The sequence below is a fragment of the Nipponia nippon genome, unplaced genomic scaffold (genome assembly GCF_047370975.1).
Source record: "Nipponia nippon isolate SJK-2023a ecotype South Korea unplaced genomic scaffold, ASM4737097v1 scaffold_22, whole genome shotgun sequence".
NCBI classification, from domain to species: Eukaryota; Metazoa; Chordata; class Aves; order Pelecaniformes; family Threskiornithidae; genus Nipponia; species Nipponia nippon.
Window position 1 is genome coordinate 8,730,025 of NW_028262339.1, and position 19,726 is coordinate 8,749,750.

General features: G+C 54.4%; 1 pseudogene; it reads left to right on the forward strand.

Moving 5' to 3' along the window:
* The first annotated feature begins 981 nt into the window (after positions 1-981).
* LOC148055481 (uncharacterized) lies at positions 982-18,383 on the forward strand (annotated as a pseudogene).
* The last annotated feature ends 1,343 nt before the right edge of the window (positions 18,384-19,726 follow it).

Consider the following 19,726-nt stretch of genomic DNA (forward strand, 5'->3'; position numbering starts at 1 on the left):
GTGTTTCAGCTGGGACACAGGCCAAGCACATCCAGCAAGGGCTGCTGGGTGGCTGGGGAAGCTGGAGTACAAATTCATAGACTCCTGCCCTGGGCCGCCTCTGACAGTGAGGTCTGCTGCTGTGGCCAGTGCCACCAACCTCCAGCTGCAGAGACAGACTCGCTGGCAGCCCCTTCCCTGCCCACTGCCATCCTGTGCCTGTGCTGCCTTCCCACCCCTTCATGGTCATTCCTGCTTCCAGCATGTGTTGGCAGCACAACCGGCCATGGTGCTTAGGCTCCAGGTCCCCAGGGCTCTCACCAGCTTGTTCCCGAGCAGCTGCTCTCAGCCCAGTCTTGAGCACCCAGCCACTTCAGCCAAAACCTTGTCTTTCCTGCCCATGGCATGCACTGCCAGGTAATTAAGCTCATTGGTGCACTTCAGAAGTCCTTTTTATCACAATCCTTCCTAAGTTATCAGGCAGTAACAAGGTGAGGGTTGTCCTGATGTAGTCTCTGCTTGAGTACCACATGAGTATGGAAGCTACATCTTCCTGCAAAACCCCAGTCCCGGAGGACCATGAACCAGCACTGCTCACAAGTCCTTCTGGGACTACTGAGATTTGAGCTGGGAGAGGAGGCAACCCAGGTGGTGTGGCTAGTAGCTGCTCCTGCCAGAAATCCTGAAAACTGTGGTTCTCAGATGAGAGCTCAGAGAGCAGCAAGATTGCAAAAGGGGCATGAAGCAGAAGAGAAGAACAAAAGCAGTGCTGACACTGGCGGAGGTTCCCTCTCCAACGAGGAAGCCTCTTGCACCATATGCGATTTCTCTGTGTGGCTGTTTCCTTTCTGCGCTTGCACCTCTTGTAATCAAGACAGGTGTGGTGTGAGGCAGCGAGCGGGGCTGAGACCTCAATCTTGCCAAACACGGCCCTGCGATGGGCATTTCTCCTGGTCCTCACACCTCTGCTGGCAGCACAGGGGCAGGAAGAGCCGGACCCCAATGTCCACAGAGAACCCCAGGAAACAGGTAAGAAGTGCTCGCTCCTCTCCCTGCATGGTTGCTCCTCTCCCCACAAGAGAAGGTTTGGTTTCGCTGCTCTCCTGCTGTAAGTTTGCTGTGCATCTTTACTGCATGTGGGATGCGGTAGCTGTATCAGAGAGGACTGGAGCTGATGTCCATACCAGGGCACAAGACACTCGAGCATCAGTCAGGTTGTGGTGTGCTGAAGCGCTGTTTGGGGATGGAGGGCAGCAAAACTCGATGTGCTGGGAAAGCCTCCACAGGGGCCGTAACATTCCTCTGTGGAGCGGGCAGTGTCCCTGGGAGCGGGAGGTAGCCGTCTCTCTTTGCATGGTGTGCAGATGCCATGTCCTCACCACAGTGGAGATGGGTTCTGGTCCCCAGCAAAGACCTGGGGAGCCATGAGCTGAGCCCCTGTGCCTCCAGGAGACCCTGGGAGGGCAGGAGTTATGGTGTGCTGGGATTGCTCTTTAACAGGCTTCCTTGGTGCCGGAGGGCCAGGGCACCTGCTGGGCTCTTCCTACGCAGTCTGCACACTTTCATCCCAGCAGAGCCACCTAATGGGCATCTGCAGGCTCAAATGTTATCTGACCTCCCAGGAGGTTGATGAATCACTCCAGTGTGGCACTGTCTGGGGTTTGAGCTGGGGTCCGAGATGGGGTCCAGGGGCCATGATCTTGCATTGTTCTGCATCTGTCTGAATTGGAGTATTTTTCTAAACTAATCTTGCCGGAGCTAGGTGATAAAAATCACTAAACTAGCATCTACTCATATTGTCCCGACCCTCTGCGGGGATGTGTCTGGGCTGACACAGGCTAGAGAAACTCACTGGTTAAGGACCCTGGCTATGACAGAGGCCCGGGAATGGTACCAGGATCTTTAGTTGCTGATGTGATGACGGGGATCTGTACTGTGTGATATGGGACATAGGAATCCATTCCCAGGGAATATCTGTCCCTGTGGTTGCAGGGAGTGTGAGCACAGCACACTGTCGCTCAAAATCCAAGGGCTAAGCCTGCGACAGAGGATATCCTCCTGCCCACAGTGGCTTCCCCTTACCCAGATCCCCCACTGAAGCTGTCCTGCCGGGCCAGCATGTGCAACCATGCCCAAGCATTGCGTGGCTCTCCAGCTTGTTTGCATGGTGCACAATAAGGCCAGGACCTGGCCATTACCGTGTGTGGTGGGATGCAGTGGGGACCCAGTGGCCAGCAGACCTTGGCACACTCTGCACGTCTTGGTCACCCAGCCATCCATGGGGCTGCCTGTGGCAGAGATGGTATTGCAGATATTGTATTGTATTGTATTGTATTGTATTGTATTGTATTGTATTGTATTGTATTGTATTGCAGAGGTATGGTATTGCAGTGGTTTAACCCCAGCTGGCAACTAAGCATCACACAGCTGCTCGCTCACACCACCCTCCCCGGTGGGATGGGGGAGAGAATCAGAAGAGCAAAAGTGAGAAAACTCATGGGTTGAGATAAAGACAGTTTAATAGGGAAAGCAAAAGCCGTGCACACAAGCAAAGCAAAGAATTCATTCGCTACTTCCCATTGGCTGGCAGGTGTTCAGCCATCTCCAGGAAAGCAGGGCTCCATCACATGTAACGGTTACTTGGGAAGACAAATGACATCACTCCAAACATTCCCCCCTTCCTTCTTCTTCCCCCAGTTTATATACTGAGCATGATGTCATATGGTATGGATTAGCCCTTTGGCCAGTCTGGGTCAGCTGTCCTGGCTATGCCCCCTCCCAGCTTCTTGTGCACCTGGCAGAGCATAGGAAGCTGAAAAGTCCTTGACTAGTGTAAGCACTACTTAGCAACAACTAAAACATCAGTGTGTTATCAACATTATTCTCATCCTAAATCCAGAACACAGCACTATACCAACTACTAGGAAGAAAACTAACTCTGTCCCAGCCAAAACCAGGACAGTTTGCACCCTGGTGTTTGTGAAAAAAGGAACAAAAACATTTGGCAGCTGCACCCAGCAGTGCAGGCAGCCCTGCCTGTGTCCTCAGCACATGGGCTCATCCCATCCTGGGACCTGTGCTGAGGTCCCCACCTGACAGATCGGGGGCCTTGTCTCGCTGAGGGACAGGACAAGGGGAATGACCAGGATGGGGCAGGAGGGTCCTTCCCATCCCCTTTAGGGTGGAATGGGCCTCCATGGGGCAGATAGTGGCAGTGGGGCAGGGTAAAGCTGTTGGGCAGAGATGAGGGACATGGGGACCAGACATGACCCAAGGGTCCCCCTTCCCAGGGCTCCCTGAGCATGACTCTGGCAGATGCAGGGTACAATTGGGAAGGGGGGAACAGCCCAGTGGGGACAGTGGACAAGCTGCTCCCGCTGCATATTGTTGTCCCCTTCCAAGCACCCAAAAAGTCCCCTCATGCTGGGGGAACCAGGGTGCTGGGCAGTATGGGGCTGTCCTCGTTCAGCAGGGATCCTGTATGCCAAATCCACCAGGCCAGCTTCCCCCCGTTGCCCCATCCCCCAGCTCTGAGCACTAGCAGCACCAGTTCCTGAAAAGCCACAGTCATGGCAATAATTCTGGGCAAAGACCTCTTCTCCCCATCCTCCAATGCCTGACCAGTCCCTGTCCCTGAGACGGACTCTCACACTTTCTCCCTGACCGGAAAGCACCCAAAACCCCAGCGGGATAAAAGAGTCCAGTTTGCACCAAGCAAAAGCAGTTACAAAGAGAACGAAGAACTGACGCTGACCTGCTCTGGAGATCTCAAGCCATCCCTCCCCAAGGTCAAATGTGCAAGGGAATTTCTATAAGTGAGTTCTGGAGATGCCCGGTGGGGCAGGAACAGCACAGGTGCCTGGATGCACATTGAGAGGGCCGTAGGGTGTATCGGTAAGTGAGACAGCAGCAGCTCTCTCATGTCCCCTGTCTACCTTCACCCTCAATAGCCAGTTGTGAGATTGCCCGGCTGAGCAGCAGGCAGGCGACAGTCCCTCCTTGGTGCTATGTTGCCCGTGCAAACTGTTGAAGAGGACAGCCCAGACAGGAGACAAGAGACAAGGTAGTGCCAGCCGGGCAAGCTGGCAGCTCCTGCAGTGGTTCCTGAGCAGGCCAAGTGTGGGTCCCTGCAGATGGGCACCAGGGCCTGGGGCAGGATCCAGGGCCAGCACTGAGGTCCCCACAGAGGTGCCCTGGTCCTTGCTGTGCCTCCAGGTGCCACCCCGGAGTGCACAGGTCTGCTTGTCCCGCTGCCTGCCCATGTAGGTGAGGGACCCTGGGGACATCTCCTGCAGCCCCAGGAGTTGGACGGAACTGAAGAGAGCCCTGAGTGCCCCGGGGGCTGGGTCAGCCCTTGGCATCAGGGCTGGAGGCTGTGGGGGATGCACCTGGGGGAAGAGCAATGCCCTCCCTCAGGTGATGGGGATGAGGGGCTGCCCCGGGCAGGGACAGAGCTGTGCTGAGTGTGGGGATGGCCGTGTGCAGGCAGCCCAGAGTTTGGGGGAGATGGGCAGGGAGAGACAACCCAGGAAACTCCCTGCTTCAGGCTGTTGTGGACGGCTAAGAGTGTCCACGGATACAAGTGGGTGGATGGGGGTGGTTCATGGACGAGTGATTCTTTCTGATTTGGGTGCACAAGGAGACCCCCCCTCCCAGCAAGCCTTGCCGAGGGGTCATGTCATGGCAGATGGACGGGTCGCCTTCCCTCTTCCCTTCAGTGGCTGGAGGGATTGCTGGGGATTGCTGATACCCCACCACCTACCCCTGTTCCAGCTTATCACCTCCCACCTCAACTAACATCCACTTTCTCCTCTGCCAGAAACGTGCCAAAGACCATGGTGAGCCCCAAGACTCCAGCTGGGACCAGTCCAGGAGAATTACAAGAATAACGAAGAAGTGATGCTGAGCTGCCCTGAGGGTTTCCAGCCACCCTTCACCCACGTCAAATGTTCAGGGGAAGTCCAGCCATTCAGCAACGGGAAACACAGACCCATGGCTGGGAAGGGACAGCAGAGGTAGCTGGATCCACATTAAGTCCAGCGTGAAGTGCATCGGTAAGGGAGGCATCAGGAGCTCTCCTGGATGCCCCGTTCCACCCTTCCTGAGCAGGGGAAGAAAAACTGTGTGTGCACAGGAGGTTTCAGGCTCTCTGCCTGCCTGGGGAAATAGTAGGTGCTGCTGAAGGCAGTGTTGAGGCAGCCCCTGAGTCTGCTCTGTGCTTGCCCCAGGGCTCCAGGGAAGCCTCGACAGGCAGGGGACTGGTGCCAGCCTCAGTTTCTGAGGGTCCTGGCAGGAAGGGGCTGTGGGATCAGGGCAGTGGCCAGAGCTGCCCATGCCAGGCCAGGGCAGAGTGCCCAGCGTGCAGGGTTCCAGCCTGCAATTCATGGGTGGGTGGGAGGTTCCTGGTGGAGGTGTATGGGTGACATGGGGCTCCCTGAGGTCTTCTGGCAAGAGCATGTGTTGAGGGGAGGAGGGGCTACAGTGCTGGAGGTCAGACAGGCATGCGTGGTAGAGGTGGCCAAAAGCATTGCCTCAGGGTCTGGGGGATCAGAGAGCTCTACTCTCTGTGTCTTCTCAGCCCGTGCAGGCAGGGCAAAAGCCTGGCCTCCTTCCCATGTGCTGGCCTCCCCTCCTGGTCCCTGCTGCATGCCATCACCGGAGGAGTCAGCTTTTGGGCTCAGGGTTTATTGCCTTCTCAGGAGGCCTCAGGGTGTTGTGTTCCTCTGTGAGGGAGGCCAGGGCCAGCTTGTGTTGGTGTGGGAAGCCCAGTACGACACGCTGAAAGTCAGGAACGTGCTGTCCTCTGGCGCTGCCCGACACGCTGCATGCCCCATGATTCCTCAGGCTGGGCCACAGTGAGAGGGCTCGGGGCTGGTTCCCTGCAGGCAGTTGTGAGCACGGGGAGCGTGAGGACATGAGTGGGATGGGAAGGGGATGCTTCTCCTGTGGATCATTGAGCAGGGCCCGCGGGGGCAGCTCCATGCATGGCCCAAGCTTTCAGGGTGTTCTGCCCGGTCCCCTTGTAGCCTGTGCCAGTCCTTAATGTCGCACATTGCCAGGCTCAACCGAGAGAGCTGTGAGACCCCAGAGCCAAATGTTGAGCTCTGTGCATCCCTGTGCAAGCTTTGAGCGTTGCATCCCAGGTGCCCTGAGTCCCTGGAGCTCTGGCTCCTCCTGGCCTTTCCTGGGAGGCCTGGGGGAAGCAGCGTGAAGCCCCTCTTGCCCTCCCCTTTCTGGGGACGTGGTGTGGGAGGGCTGCTCCATATGGTGTCCTGGAGCTCCATCCCTCACCCTGCTGTGCCAGGGAAGGGGATACCCCACTCCATCCCCTGGCATGCCCTGCAGGGCCACCCTCTGCCCTGCTAATGACTTCCCATCTTGTTGGTGCAGAGAAATGCCAGAAGCCCCAGTGGGACCCCAGGTTTTATCTTTGACCCAGACCGGCTATCCTGTAACCCAAATGAAGTGGTGATGTTGAGGTGCCCTGAAGGGTACTGGTCGTCTTCTAGAGATCACCTGCGTGAAACTGAACCCAAGGCAAGGCTCCCCGATTCCTTGGAGCAGCTGGCTTGTGGGGAATGGCATGGGCCACTGGTGCCCTATGGAGGGGAACATGACCTGTGTGGGTGAATGAGCGAACCAGCCACTCTCCCAGTGCTCTCAGTCTGTTCTCCCCAGGCAGGGAGAGCAGTGCTGGATGTGACCTGCATTGTTAGTGCCCTGTGCTTGGGGTGGTCAGGGCATGGCGTGGGCATTCACTCCAGAGAAAACTGCTGTTGATGCATCCCAGGTTTGTGTCTGCGCTGTTGGCAGCTGGGGCACCCTGCACAGTGCGGAGGGGGACAAGTCCTCCTCACTGTGCGTAGGGCCCCAGGCAGCGTGCCCAGACCAGCTGGATGGGTCTTTCTGGAGAAGAGCACCAGAATCCAGGAGCAAAAGGGCAGGACCCTGCTCTGGCTGCTGGGTTTGTTGGCTAAGTCATTGTTGGTATGAAAGGGACCAGTCACCTGATCAGTTGCTAGCCCCAGGGTGGTGGCTGCAGAGTGGCCACAAGTACTTGCTCTTACTCTCCCACAGTCACTGCAGCACCCAGAGTACCCCTGGGAACCGTCCAGGGCCAGAGGAGGGTGCAGGCAGTGCCTGAGTGTTGTCTGGGAGAAGGCAGGACGGCCTCATCGCCACTGTGCTGGGGACAGGCTAGTGAGGGAACACTGGGGATGATGGAGGTCTGCTGTAAGGCTGGGAGGGGAAGGGAAGGAAGTGACCCTCTTGCAATGTTTCCTTCACAGAGGTCCTCCAGGTTGTCCCCGGGACCTTGCAGATTTCCACAAACAGCATCAAACTGAACTGGACCTGCAGGATCCCTGACGCCTGCCAGCACATGTGGGCCACGTGCTGTCTGGCAGTGCCTTCCTCCCCTCCCTGTGAGTCTGAGGAGGTGAAGGGAGAGGAGATGCTACACGGCCAGGAGGGAACATTTGCCTGCCCCCCTCTGCAGCTCTTCACTGTCTACAGTGTCATCATCTCAGGCTTGTCAGCCTGACCTCGGTGCCGGGGAAGGTCATGGAGCAGATCATCTTGAGTGCCATTATGCAGCAAGTGCGGGACAACCGAAGGATCGGGCCCAGCCAGCATGGGTTTATGAAAGGGAGGTCCTGTTTCACTAACCTGGTCTCCTTCTATGACAAGGTCACCCGCTTAGTGGATGAGGGGAAGGCTGTGGATGTTGTCTACTTGGACTTTAGTAAGGCCTTTGACACAGTCTCCCACAGCATTCTCCTGGAGAAGCTGGCTGCTCACGGCTTGGATGGGTGCACTCTGCGCTGGGTTAAAAACTGGCTGGACGGCCGAGCCCAGAGAGTGGTGGTGAATGGAGTCAAATCCAGTTGGCGGCCGGTCACGAGTGGTGTTCCCCAGGGCTCAGTACTGGGGCCGGTCCTGTTCAACATCTTCATTGATGATCTGGATGAAGGGATCGAGTGCACCCTCAGGAAGTTTGCAGATGACACCAAGTTGGGTGGAAGTGTCGATCTGCTGGAGGGTAGGAAGGCCCTGCAGAGGGACCTGGACAGGCTGGATCATTGGGCCGGGGCCAACTGTATGAGGTTCAACAAGGCTAAGTGCCGAGTCCTGCACTTGGGTCACAAAAACCCCATGCAACGCTACATGCTGGGGGAGGAGAGGCTGGAGAGCTGCCTGGCTGAAAAGGACCTGGGGGTGTTGGTTGACAGCTGGCTGAACATGAGCCAGCAGTGTGCTCAGGTGGCCAAGAGGGCCAATGGCATCCTGGCCTGTATCAAGAATAGTGTGGCCAGCAGGACCAGGGAGGTGATAGTGCCCCTGTACTCGGCCCTGGTGAGGCCGCACCTCGAGTACTGTGTTCAGTTTTGGGCCCCTCACTACAAGAAGGGCATCGAGAAGAGCGGCTGAGGGAACTGGGGTTGTTTAGTCTGGAGAAGAGGAGGCTGAGGGGAGACCTTATTGCTCTCTACAACTACCTGAAAGGAGGTTGTAGCGAGGCGGGGGTCTGTCTCTTCTCCCTAGTAATGAGTGATAGGATGAGAGGAAACGGCCTCAAGCTGCGCCAGGGGAGGTTTAGGTTAGACATTAGGAAAAACTTCTTCACCGAAAGGGTGGTCAAGCATTGGAACAGGCTGCCCAGGGACGTGGTTGAGTCTCCATCCCTGGAGGTATTTAAAGAACGGATAGATGTGGTGCTCGAGGACATGGTTTAGTGGTGGACTTGGCAGTGTTAGGTTAACGGTTGGACTCGATGATCTTAAGGGTCTTTTCCAACCTTGACGATTCTATGATTCTATGATCTCCCTGCCCCCCAGCACGATCCTGTTCACATGGCTGCTCAGGACAAAGGAAATGGGTACGTGCCCACCTACATGAAATATAAAGGTTCCCTTCGCCTGGCAGCTCAGCCCGAGCATCCGCTCCCTGCAGTAATGGTCCTGCGATCGGGGCTGCTCAGAGCTCGTGGGGCTGTGGGGAAGGGGCTGTGCAAGGCCTTGGAGCACAGCACGTCCCCACCTCACTCTCCCCCTCCTTACCACGCTGATGCTGCTTCTGCCACTGTGGCACATGCACCCTTTGTGGGGGACAAACCCTGCTTGGGGGGTCCCTTTGCAGCCTGTCCCCTGGGCCAGGAGCTGCCTGCACCCTGCTCTGGGCTCAGCCCCTCCTCACCAGCCCCATGCGTGACCCCATCCTCCTGTGCTTCCAGTGCTGGACAAACTGGAGCAGCTGTGGCTGGATGCCAGCATGGGGTCCCTCAGGTGAAAGGCGCTGTCCTCCTGCAAAGGGGAGATCATTGGATACCAGGTACCAGGGGACTGGATACCAGGTACCAGGGGACCATGGACTGCCCGCAGTCCCCCTCACCTTGCCAGGCACCTGTCTGCCTGGAGCTGTGTGCAGGCAGCCTGGATAGAGTGGGGAAGAGAAGGCTGTGATGAGTTGCAGGAGGAAAAAGTTCAGAGCTCCTCTTGTGAGGGATGTCACCACAGTGCCTGCTGTGTTGCATTACCATACTGGTGACCTGGCCTCAGGCTGCCACAGCATCCGTGACACCTCCCCATCCCAAGGGACGGCTGTGCTTCCCCTCTGCCCCATCGCCCGGCCCCCCAAGGGCTAGGTGAGGTGAGTGCAGCCCCTGGCAGCTCTGCTCTCCACAGTCCTGAGATGGGTTTCCCCACCGGCAGCACTTGCCCACAGCTGCCTCCATCCTGCTCTCCCTGTCCCCATTTCCCCCAGCCCTCTCACCGCCCTGCCTTGCAGGGAGCACCAGCTCATCGTGGCTGTGACGCACAACGGCACGGCGGTGGGAGGCGTCTGCTCGGAGGAGCCACAGCCCTTCAACGCCAGCCGGCCCTTTCTCTGCCTCGTCCACTGCTCACAGCAGGTACCCATCACGGGGGGCTCCTGCTCCCCGGGGTCACTGCCAGCCAGGGCCAGGCCCCTTGGCTGGGTCTGGGCTGGCCGCCGAAGGCAAGTGGCAGTGCCGCACGGGCTCTGCTCCCAGCCTCTGCGCTGAGAGCCTGGGTGCCTTGGCAGGACAGTGTCTCCAGGGTCCTCATCCACAGCTGGGGCATTTGGTGGCCATGGGTGGGAGGCCTTTGCCCCCAGGATGGGCAGCGGGGCAGGAGTGGCCTGAGCTCTCCCTCCCATCTCCTCCAACAGGCAGAGAAGTTCACCTGCATGTGCTACAGCTTCTCTTTTGGTAAGTGGGCTGCTCACTCCCTGTGCCCGAGGCTCTCTCCCACATCCTCCCTTTTCCCAGCCTGGCTGCTTCCCGTGGAGAGGAGCTGGCCGAGCACAGGAGTGGCAGGGTCTCGTTGGGGGGGGGGGGGGGGCAGAGGAAACCTTTCGTTTCCCGTACATGGGGGTGCTGCTATAATCAACTCCTACTTCCATCTTCTTGGAAGTTCTCTGGATCTTGCGACTATCTATGCTAGATGAGCTTTGGGCAACCTCGGGTCACTTGGGCAGGTGTGGCATAGCTGGCAACTGGACACTGTTCAGCATCCCTGCCATCATCGCATATTGCATCTTAGTTCTAGTGCCCCCCTGGTGCACGTGCAACCCCAGAAATGCAAACACCTCACCAGGCTCTGGCCACGCCTGGAGACAATCAGGGAGACAGGGCCCATGCTGAAGGTTATCACGCCAAGCAAGCACCTATTCTTTCTGCACCAGCTTAGCTATTCCCCAATGCAAAGACTGATGGGAGATGAGGGAAGCTGCTTTTCACCCCATACCCCTATGGGATCTCCTGCCACCTGGTTCAGGCTGTGCGAGAGCCTGAGTCTGAGCTGTGCTGGTTGCAGGGCAGGAGCCTGTGCCTCTGCTGGGCAGGATGGCTGTGGTTATGGCTCTAACACTGGTCATGGCTCTCCTGGCACTGAAGATTTTCCTGCTCTTCCTGCTCTTCAGGTCAGTATGTGCCTCACCTCTCCTGCTCTCTGTGCTTCCATGGGGCATTCAGCTCCTTGCGCTGTCAGGGAGTGTCCAAGTGGACTCTTAGATAAAGCAAGGTGGGAGACAGGGCTGTTACATGGGCAACACCCTCTCCTCTGTCTTTCTCTTCTGCTGGTCTATGGGTCTGACTTGCTGTTTTGCAGGTGAAAGTACAACAGTTCAAAAACCTCGGAGAGCAACAGCATTATCCCCCTGAAGATGTCGAGGAGATGCAGTATGAGAAAAGTCTTGCTTGCCTTGTCTGGACAAGCTGTCTGTTAAAAGCATAGGCAGGTTGCTTACAGGTTTTGTAAGGACCTTACAGGAACAGGGGGATCAGAGCTGGCTGGCATGGGGAAAGGGACACCTCCCAGGAGAGAGGGACCTGCATGGGGAGGGGCAGTCTAGGCTTTGGTGGGGTCCTGCCCACTGAAATGCCAACTCAGTCCCAGCTGCAGTGCTCCAGGGCCAGCCGTCAAGTGCATGCTAAACTCCTGGCCTTGTGATCCCTGTAGGTGTGTGCAAGCTGAACACACAGATCCTGGTGGAGGAACTGCTGGAGGCTCTGAAGAGGTTTAAGAGGGCAGAAATAGAGGCAGAACAGACAGAGGATGAATCAGTCAACAGCCATGGTGCTGGGCATCTAAGAGAGTATCAGGTCTGGTTTAGCTTTGTTTTCCCATCTGGCTGCACTGTCCACCCAGCCCTAACCCCTTCCTTGGGTGTGAAATGCAGTCAGCCTTGGCCAGCCCCAGAACATGTGCTAATGCAGAATGCACTTGTCTTCTTCATCTGCAGAAACTGGCCTCCACTTTGTTGCATCCCTGCGATGCCAGGAAGGAGCTGTGTAATCAGAGCAAGAACCGCTACAAGAGCATCATCCCATGTAAGCAGAGATCTCCAGGGGTTGGCACAGGCAATTGGAGGTGGTTGGGCAGTGCAGGGTGCTGGGCTGGTGTAGGTGCCCCTTCAGCTATTCAGCAATGCTGAGCTCCTCATCTCATCCTCTGTGGCCACTGAAACCCAGAGGGATTTTCCAAAATCGTCATGTTGGCTCCACTGTTTTATATCCAGCTGGAGAATCCTGTTCTGCACCTCAAATCTCCCTGCAAGCTTAATCATTCATCATTGTATACCTGTTCCTGCTGTTAGTCATTGAACACCGCCATGTCCCATCCAGAGGTGGCTATTTGTGGGAAAGCGGAGGGAGTGACCCAATTTCTATCAAAGCTTAAAGCTCCTCTGGGCCCCACATGGTGTGGATATTTGTCCATTGCATTAATAGTCTTCCCCAAAAACATGTTGCATTTCCTGCTGTGCCATGTCAGCTTTCGTCTCGTTAGCTGTTCTTTGCCTCTGAACATGTCCTGAGGCCTGTAGTGCTGCTGAGGAGGGAGCAGACAGTCTCGGGCTTTCCTAATTACATCCCCCTCCTTAAACAGTCACTTCGTTGATGCCCCAAAGAGACAGTCCACTGACTCCCATCTCCCTTCTCTTTCAGACAATCACTGCCATGTGGTGCTGCATCCCTCTGACGTGGGGAATGGCTACATCAATGCCAGCTACATGGATGTAGGTAGTGAGGAATTGCTGCCCTGGGCAGGGGGGGAGAGGTGCCTGGCTGCACTGGGCAAGGACAATCCTGCTCACATGGGTAGCCCCAAGGTCTGGCACTTGCTGCCCTCAAGTGCTGGCAGATCTTGGGATGTCGCTTTCCTTGTGTCCTCTCTGAGCTGCCCAGAGTACTCTGCGTTTGTGTGCAATTCTCATCCTTAACAAAAAGGGACCTGCTCGCAATGTGAGGGGACAGGAGCCAAGATGCAGCCTCTGGGTACCCGCTCTATGTGCTGACTGGGATTGGTGCTATGGAACACGCTGTGCTGAGGGCTCTGGGCTCTGGTGCCTGTGGGGATGGGTCCTTTATTTCATTCCTTGTTAAACATTTAACCTGTGTGATTAGAGCTGTTTGAACCTCTCCCGCACAGAGCTACCAGAGTACGCACTTCATTGAAGCTCAAGGTGGGTGCTTCCATCCCTCATACTCAGGAGATGCCAGTCCCTGCTGAGAGCCATTTGGGGGGTGGGGAACTGGGACATCAGCCTAGGAGCTGTTAATGGCTCAGTCAAGGGCCCTGTATCTCCTGGGCCTCTGTCTTGGACAGTGGTTATGACTGCTGCAGGGCATGGAAGGCCTCAGTGGCAGTTTGGCAGTGACCAGCTGGTACCTGCACTGCTCAAGCTGAGGACATGGTCCTTCCACCCACAAGCCTGGCTTGTTCCCTTTGGCGGCTGGTGTGACAGGGACAAGCCTGCAAATGCCTGACACATCCACACTCAGTGAACTCAGAGACAGGCTCCTTCCAACTGTGCAAAGCTGGGATGGGTTAGTCTGCTCTGTGCAGCATGCAGTGAGGAGGTCTCAGGCTCCTTGCAAAGGTGCAGAAATGATCTTCAGGAAATAGGACCCTAAATGTAGGAGCAGCTCATGGTCATCTTGAGGTTCTGGATGGGGAAGCTCCTGAAGCAGCAGTGAATCCCTGATGTACCCTGGGTTCACTTGCCCTCCCTCTTCCTTGTCCCAATTTCTAACACAGGTGATGAAGCCAAGGTGCCCAGCACCTCCTGGTAGGTGCTGCTGTGCCCAGGCTGTGCAGTGTTAGTCCCCTGGCAGAGGGAAACCCAGGGCTGTTCATAGCCTGGGAACGTCTGTGCCGTGCTTGGGAGCAGCTACACTCCCATGGCTTGGACACTGGCTCTTCTTCTCCAAGGCCCCTTGCCTGGGATGGTGGTGGATTTCTGGCAGATGGTCTGGCAGGAGAAAACCTCGGTCATTGTGATGCTGATGGGCTTAGTGGAGCAGAACAAGGTAGAGAAACCATCTCAGCCTGTGCTCAGCTCAGGCCTCCCCAGGGCCCAGGCTTCCTTGCCTGCTTTGCTTTGCTCCCAGTGCAGGCGTCAATAAGGGCAGAGAGCAGCTCCACACCACTGCTGGCTTGCAACGCTCCCCTAATGAGTTTGCTAGTGCTTAGTGGTCTTGCTGCTGTTGACAGACCAAGTGTGAGCAGTATTGGCCAGAGCAGGAGCAGGTCTATGGGGACTTCACCATGACACTCAGCAACATCAGGACCACCACGGGCCTTGTCACATGTATCATCTGCCTGCAGAAGGTAAGCCTGGCATGTAACTGTGATGGGGATGCAGGATGCTTCTGGGTTTCAGCAGCTGGTGGGAGCTGTCAGCCGAGAGACGTTGTGGTGAGCCCTGCCTGGTCTCCAGCACTGGCAGGTCAGTGTTGCTATCACTAGATGCCATGCCAGGGCATTGCCCCAGGTTTCTATGCAAGGCAAAGGCAAGCAGTCAGCTCCAGTGGTCACCCCAGCTGAGTATGGACTGATGCACATGGGCAGATCCTGCATCCTTGAGGGCTTGGATGAAGTGATCACAAAGGGTATAAAAGCAGTTAAATGGTATAAAATGACATCTCTCTACATCCAGGCTTTTCAGGATGATGGGACAGGTGCCTGCCTGTCACCTGGGCCAATTTGAAGAGAGTCCACATTGAAGCTCCATGGTCACTTGCAGCTCCTAAACCTGAACAGAGAGTTTATAGAATCATAGAATCATTTAGATTGGAAAAGACCCTTAAGAGCATTGAGTCCAACTGTTAACCTAACACTGCCAAGTCCATCACTATACCATGTCCCTAAGCGCCCTTTAAATACCTCCAGGGATGGGGACTCAACCACTTCCCTGGGCAGCCTGTTCCAATGCTTGACCACCCTTTCGGTGAAGAAGTTTTTCCTAATATCCAACCTAAACCTCCCCTGGCACAACTTGAGGCCATTTCCTCTTGTCCTGTCACTTGTTACTAGGGAGAAGAGACAGACCCCCGCCTCGCTACAACCTCCTTTCAGGTAGTTGTAGAGAGCAATAAGGTCTCCCCTCAGCCTCCTCTTCTCCAGACTAAACAACCCCAGTTTCCTCAGCCGCTCCTCATAAGACCTGTTCTCTAGACCCTTCACCAGCTTCGTTGCCCTTCTTTGGACACGCTCCAGCCCCTCGATGTCCTTCTTGTAGTGAGGGGCCCAAAACTGAACACAGTACTCGAGGTGCGGCCTCACCAGTGCCGAGTACAGGGGCACTATCACCTCCCTGGTCCTGCTGGCCACACTATTCTTGATACAGGCCAGGATGCCATTGGCCCTCTTGGCCACCTGAGCACACTGCTGGCTCATGTTCAGCCAGCTGTCAACCAACACCCCCAGGTCCTTTTCAGACAGGCAGCTCTCCAGCCACTCCTCCCCCAGCCCGTAGCCTTGCATGGGGTTGTTGCGACCCAAGTGCAGGACCCGGCACTTAGCCTTGTTGAACCTCATACAGTTGGCCTTGGCCCATCAATCCAGCCTGTCCAGATCCCTGTGTAAAGCCTTCCTACCCTCTAGCAGTTCAACACTCTGTTGACGAAATTACACCACCTGCCAGGAATTATGCCACCATCAACAGGTCTCGGCCCTAGGTTCCTGCTTGAAGAAGAAGAGTCACCAATCCACTGAGTAAATAAGTGGTTTATTTATCCGACATGCAGAATAGCTTGAGCTGGGTGCCTCTGAAGAGGGACCCCAAACAAAGAAATCCCTGGGCAATTATACCCTTACAATCTAAATTCCCTACCCCTCACAGGACAGTTCTGAGGGTCTGGGGTCTTCCCGTTCTTCATTGGGTCCCTTCATTGTCTCTAGATGGGCCATTTCTTCTCTTATCTCTAAGGTTGCTGCATCCTGTAGTGGCCTTCCTTGCTTCCTTATATTCCAGCTCGAACTGGATCTGGGGCCTTCTTTTACTTAACTAGGTTAAAGTTCAGCATATCTGGGTGAAAGTTCACAGTTTGTGGCCTAAGGCTTCAGCAAATTTAGCTACTAATGCTAACTAAGTTATGCTAAGCAAGTTCTATATAAGTAATATAGCAAATCGCACAACACACTCCCACCCAACTTGGTGTCATCTGCAAACTTACTGAGGGTGCACTCGATCCCCTCATCCAGATCATATTGAACAGGACTGGCCCCAATATTGAGCCCTGGGGAACACCACTTGTGACCAGCCACCAACTAGATTTAACTCCGTTCACCACAACTCTTTGGGCCCGGCCATCCAGCCAGTTTTTTACCCAGTGAAGAGTACACCCATCCAACCCATGAGCAGCCAGTTTCTCCGGGAGAATGCTGTGGGAAACAGTGTCAAAGGCTTTATTAATGGTTTAAGATAACTTAATGACATTTCTCATTGAAATTATGGAGAAAATCATACTGGATGCTATGAAAGGCATTTAAAGAGCAATGCAATCATGAGGCACAGTCAACATGGGTTCACAACAGGGAAAGTCCTGTCTAACTAATTTGATATCCTTCTATGATAAGGTCACCCGCCTAGTGGATGAAGGGAAGGCGGTAGATGTAGTTTTTCTGGATTTTAGTAAGGCTTTTGATACTGTCCCTCACAGCACATCCTCCAGAAGGAGGTTGTCCAACTGTGGGATGAGTGGGATTGCGGTGCGCTTGGTGAAGAACTGGCTGAAGGGCAGGACTCAAAGGGTTGTAGTGAATGGGGCTGCATCTGGCTGGCGACCGGTCACCAGCAGTGTTCCTCAGGGCTCAATTCTAGGGCCAGTCCTGTTCAATATTTTTATCAACGATCTGGATGCAGGAGTTGAATGCACCATTAGCGAGTTTGCTGATGATACCAAACTGGGAGGTGCTGTTGACTCTCTTGAGGGACAAGAGGCCTTGCAGAGGGATCTAGATAGATTGGAGCATTGGGCTATGATTAACAGGATGACATTTAACAAGTTGAAATGCTGGATTCTGCACCTAGGGTGGAGTAATGCTGAGCACAAGTATAAACTGAGAGAGGAGTGGCTGGAGAGCAGCCCTGAAGAAAGGGATCTGGGGGTGCTGGTTGACAGCAGGCTCAACATGAGCCAGCAGTGTGCCCTGGCAGCCAAGAGGGCAAACCGCATCCTGGGGTGCATCAAACACAGTATAACCAGCCAGTCAGAAGAGGTGATTATTCCACTGTATTTAGCATTGGTGCAGCCTCACCTTGAGTATTGTGTGCGGTTCTGGGCCCCACAATTTAAGAAGGATGTGAAGGTCCTTGAATGCGTCCAGAGGAGGGCAACAAAGCTGGTGAAAGGGCTGGAAGGCATGTCCTATGAGGAGCAGGTAAGGACTCTGGGCTTGTTTAGTTTGGAGAAAAGGAGGCTGAGGGGTGACCTCATTGCTCTCTACAGCTTCCTGAGGAGGGGAAGAGGAGAGGGAGGCGCTGATCTCTTCTCCCTGGGATCCAGTGACAGGACGCGTGGGAATGGTTCAAAGCTGCATCAGGGGAGGTTCAGCCTGGACATTAGGAAGCATTTCTTTACCGAGAGGGTGGTCAGACACTGGAAGAGGCTTCCTAGAGAGGTGGTCGATGCCCCATGCCTGTCAGTGTTTAAGAGGCATTTGGGCAATGCCCTTAATACTATGCTTTAGCTTTTGATCAGCCCTGAAGTGGTCAGGCAGTTGGACTAGATGATCGTTCCTTCCAACTGAACTATTCTCTTCTCAAGATGGGTACTTCTGCTGAAGTTATACCTCAGATAATAAACAGAAACTGAAGGAGCTGCAAGGAGGGGAAAACAGATACAAAATAAAGAAGTTGCAGTTATGCATATTTTCTTTTTCTTGTCTTGCCCAGAGCAATGTCTAGCTGAAAGGTAAAGCTCCAAGAGCACCTGATGGTGAAACATGGCAATTCATTAGTTCAGGCCAAGTGAATGTGATGTTTAGGGAAAAATGCATGATGGGCTGGTATGAAAGTGACTACATTCATATCAGTGCAGTACCAGCCTTAGAAAATGCCTTATTTGGGGAAGCCAGGGCTTTCCAATGACTGTGGAAAGACTCTACACTGAGATTATTTTTCTTTTTCCTCTGAGGCATAAGCTGCATTTACTGCTCTGAGTTCACTGTTCACAGTATGAGGAATCAGAGTACAGACTGAATTGTGTGGCTGTGTGCTGGGTAAATTTGCCTTTTGCTGTCTGATGAGACACTATAGTGGAGCAGTCATTGTGGTGGGGGTGCTGGAGGGAACACTGTGTGCTGGTGAATCCCTGCTGTGGTTTCCTGCACTGCTCCCTACTTGTTGGCATGCAATTACTTTGCACAATTTTCCAGGTTGGTTCCTGCTCCTTGCTCCCAGCCATGTCTCCCTCTTTGCAGGCAGGCTGTGCTCTCCCAAGAGTGGTGGAGCAGTTTCACTACCTTCTGTGGCCAGACCAAGGGGTCCCCAGAAACCCTGCCCAACTCCTGTGCTTAGTAGAGATGGTGAACAAGGTCCTGAACCTGGGTCAGAGCAATCTCAAACATGGATACAGGTTGGGTGATGTGTGGGATTGAGAGCGCCCCTGTGGAGAAGGACTTGGGAGTATTGGTGGATGAAAAACTGGACGTGAGCCAGCAATGTGCGCTAGCAGCCTGGAAAGCCAATCGTATCCTGGGCTGCATCAAAAGAAGCGTGGCTAGCAGGTTGAGTGAGGTGATTCTACCCTTCTGCTCTGCTCTCGTGAGACCCTACCTGGAGTACTGTGCTCGAGCAGGTCCAGAGGAGGGCCACGAAGATGATCAGGGGGCTGGAACACCTCCTGTATGAGGACAGGCTGAGAGAGTTGGGGTTGTTTAGTCTACAGAAAAGAAGGCTCCGGGGAGACCTTATAGCAGCCTTCCAGTACTTAAAAGGGGCTTATAAGAAAGATGGGGAGGGACTCTTTCTCAGGGAGTGTAGTGATAAGACAATAGGTAATGGTTTTAAACTGAAAGAGGGTAGATTTAGATTAGATATTGTTGTGGTTTAACCCCAGCCAGCAACTAAGCACCACACAGCCGCTCACTCACTCCCCCCACCCCGGTGGGATGGGGGAGAGAATTGGAAGGGTGAAAGTCAGAAAACCCGTGGGTTGAGATAAGAACAGTTTAATAATTGAAGTAAAATGAAATAGAATAGTAGTGATAGTAATAGTGATAGTAATAGTAATAATATAATAATATAATAATATAATAATACAATAATATATATACAAAGCAAGTGATACACTATACAATTGCTCACCACCCGCCGACCGATGCCCAGCACATCCCCAAGCAGCGATCGCTGCCCCCCGGCCAACTCCCCTCAGTTTATATACTGAGCATGATGTCATACGGTATGGAATAGCCCTTTGGCCAGTCTAGGTCAGCTGTCCTGGCTGTGCCCCCTCCCAGCTTCTTGTGCACCTGGCAGAGCATGGGAAGCTGAAAAGTCCTTGACTAGTGTAAACACTACTTAGCAACAACTAAAACATCAGTGTGTTATCAACATTATTCTCATACTAAATCCAAAATACAGCACTATACCAGCTACTAGGAAGAAAAAATCAACTCTATCCCAGCTGAAACCAGGACAGATATAAGGAAGAAATTCTTTACTGTGAGGGTGGTGAGACACTGGAACAGGTTGCCCAGAGAAGTTGTGGATGCGCCATCCCTGGAAGTATTCAAGGCCAGGTTGGATGGGGCTTTGAGCAGCCTGATCTAGTGGAAGGTATCCCTGCCCATGGCAGGGGGGTTGGAACTAGATGATCTTTAAGGTCCCTTCCAACCCAAACCATTCTACGATTCTATGATTCTATGAACAAGAGGGGGTTGGAAACACCTGCCAGACCCATGCTGGTGCACTGCAGGTACTGGGCTGGGAGCGCTCGGGT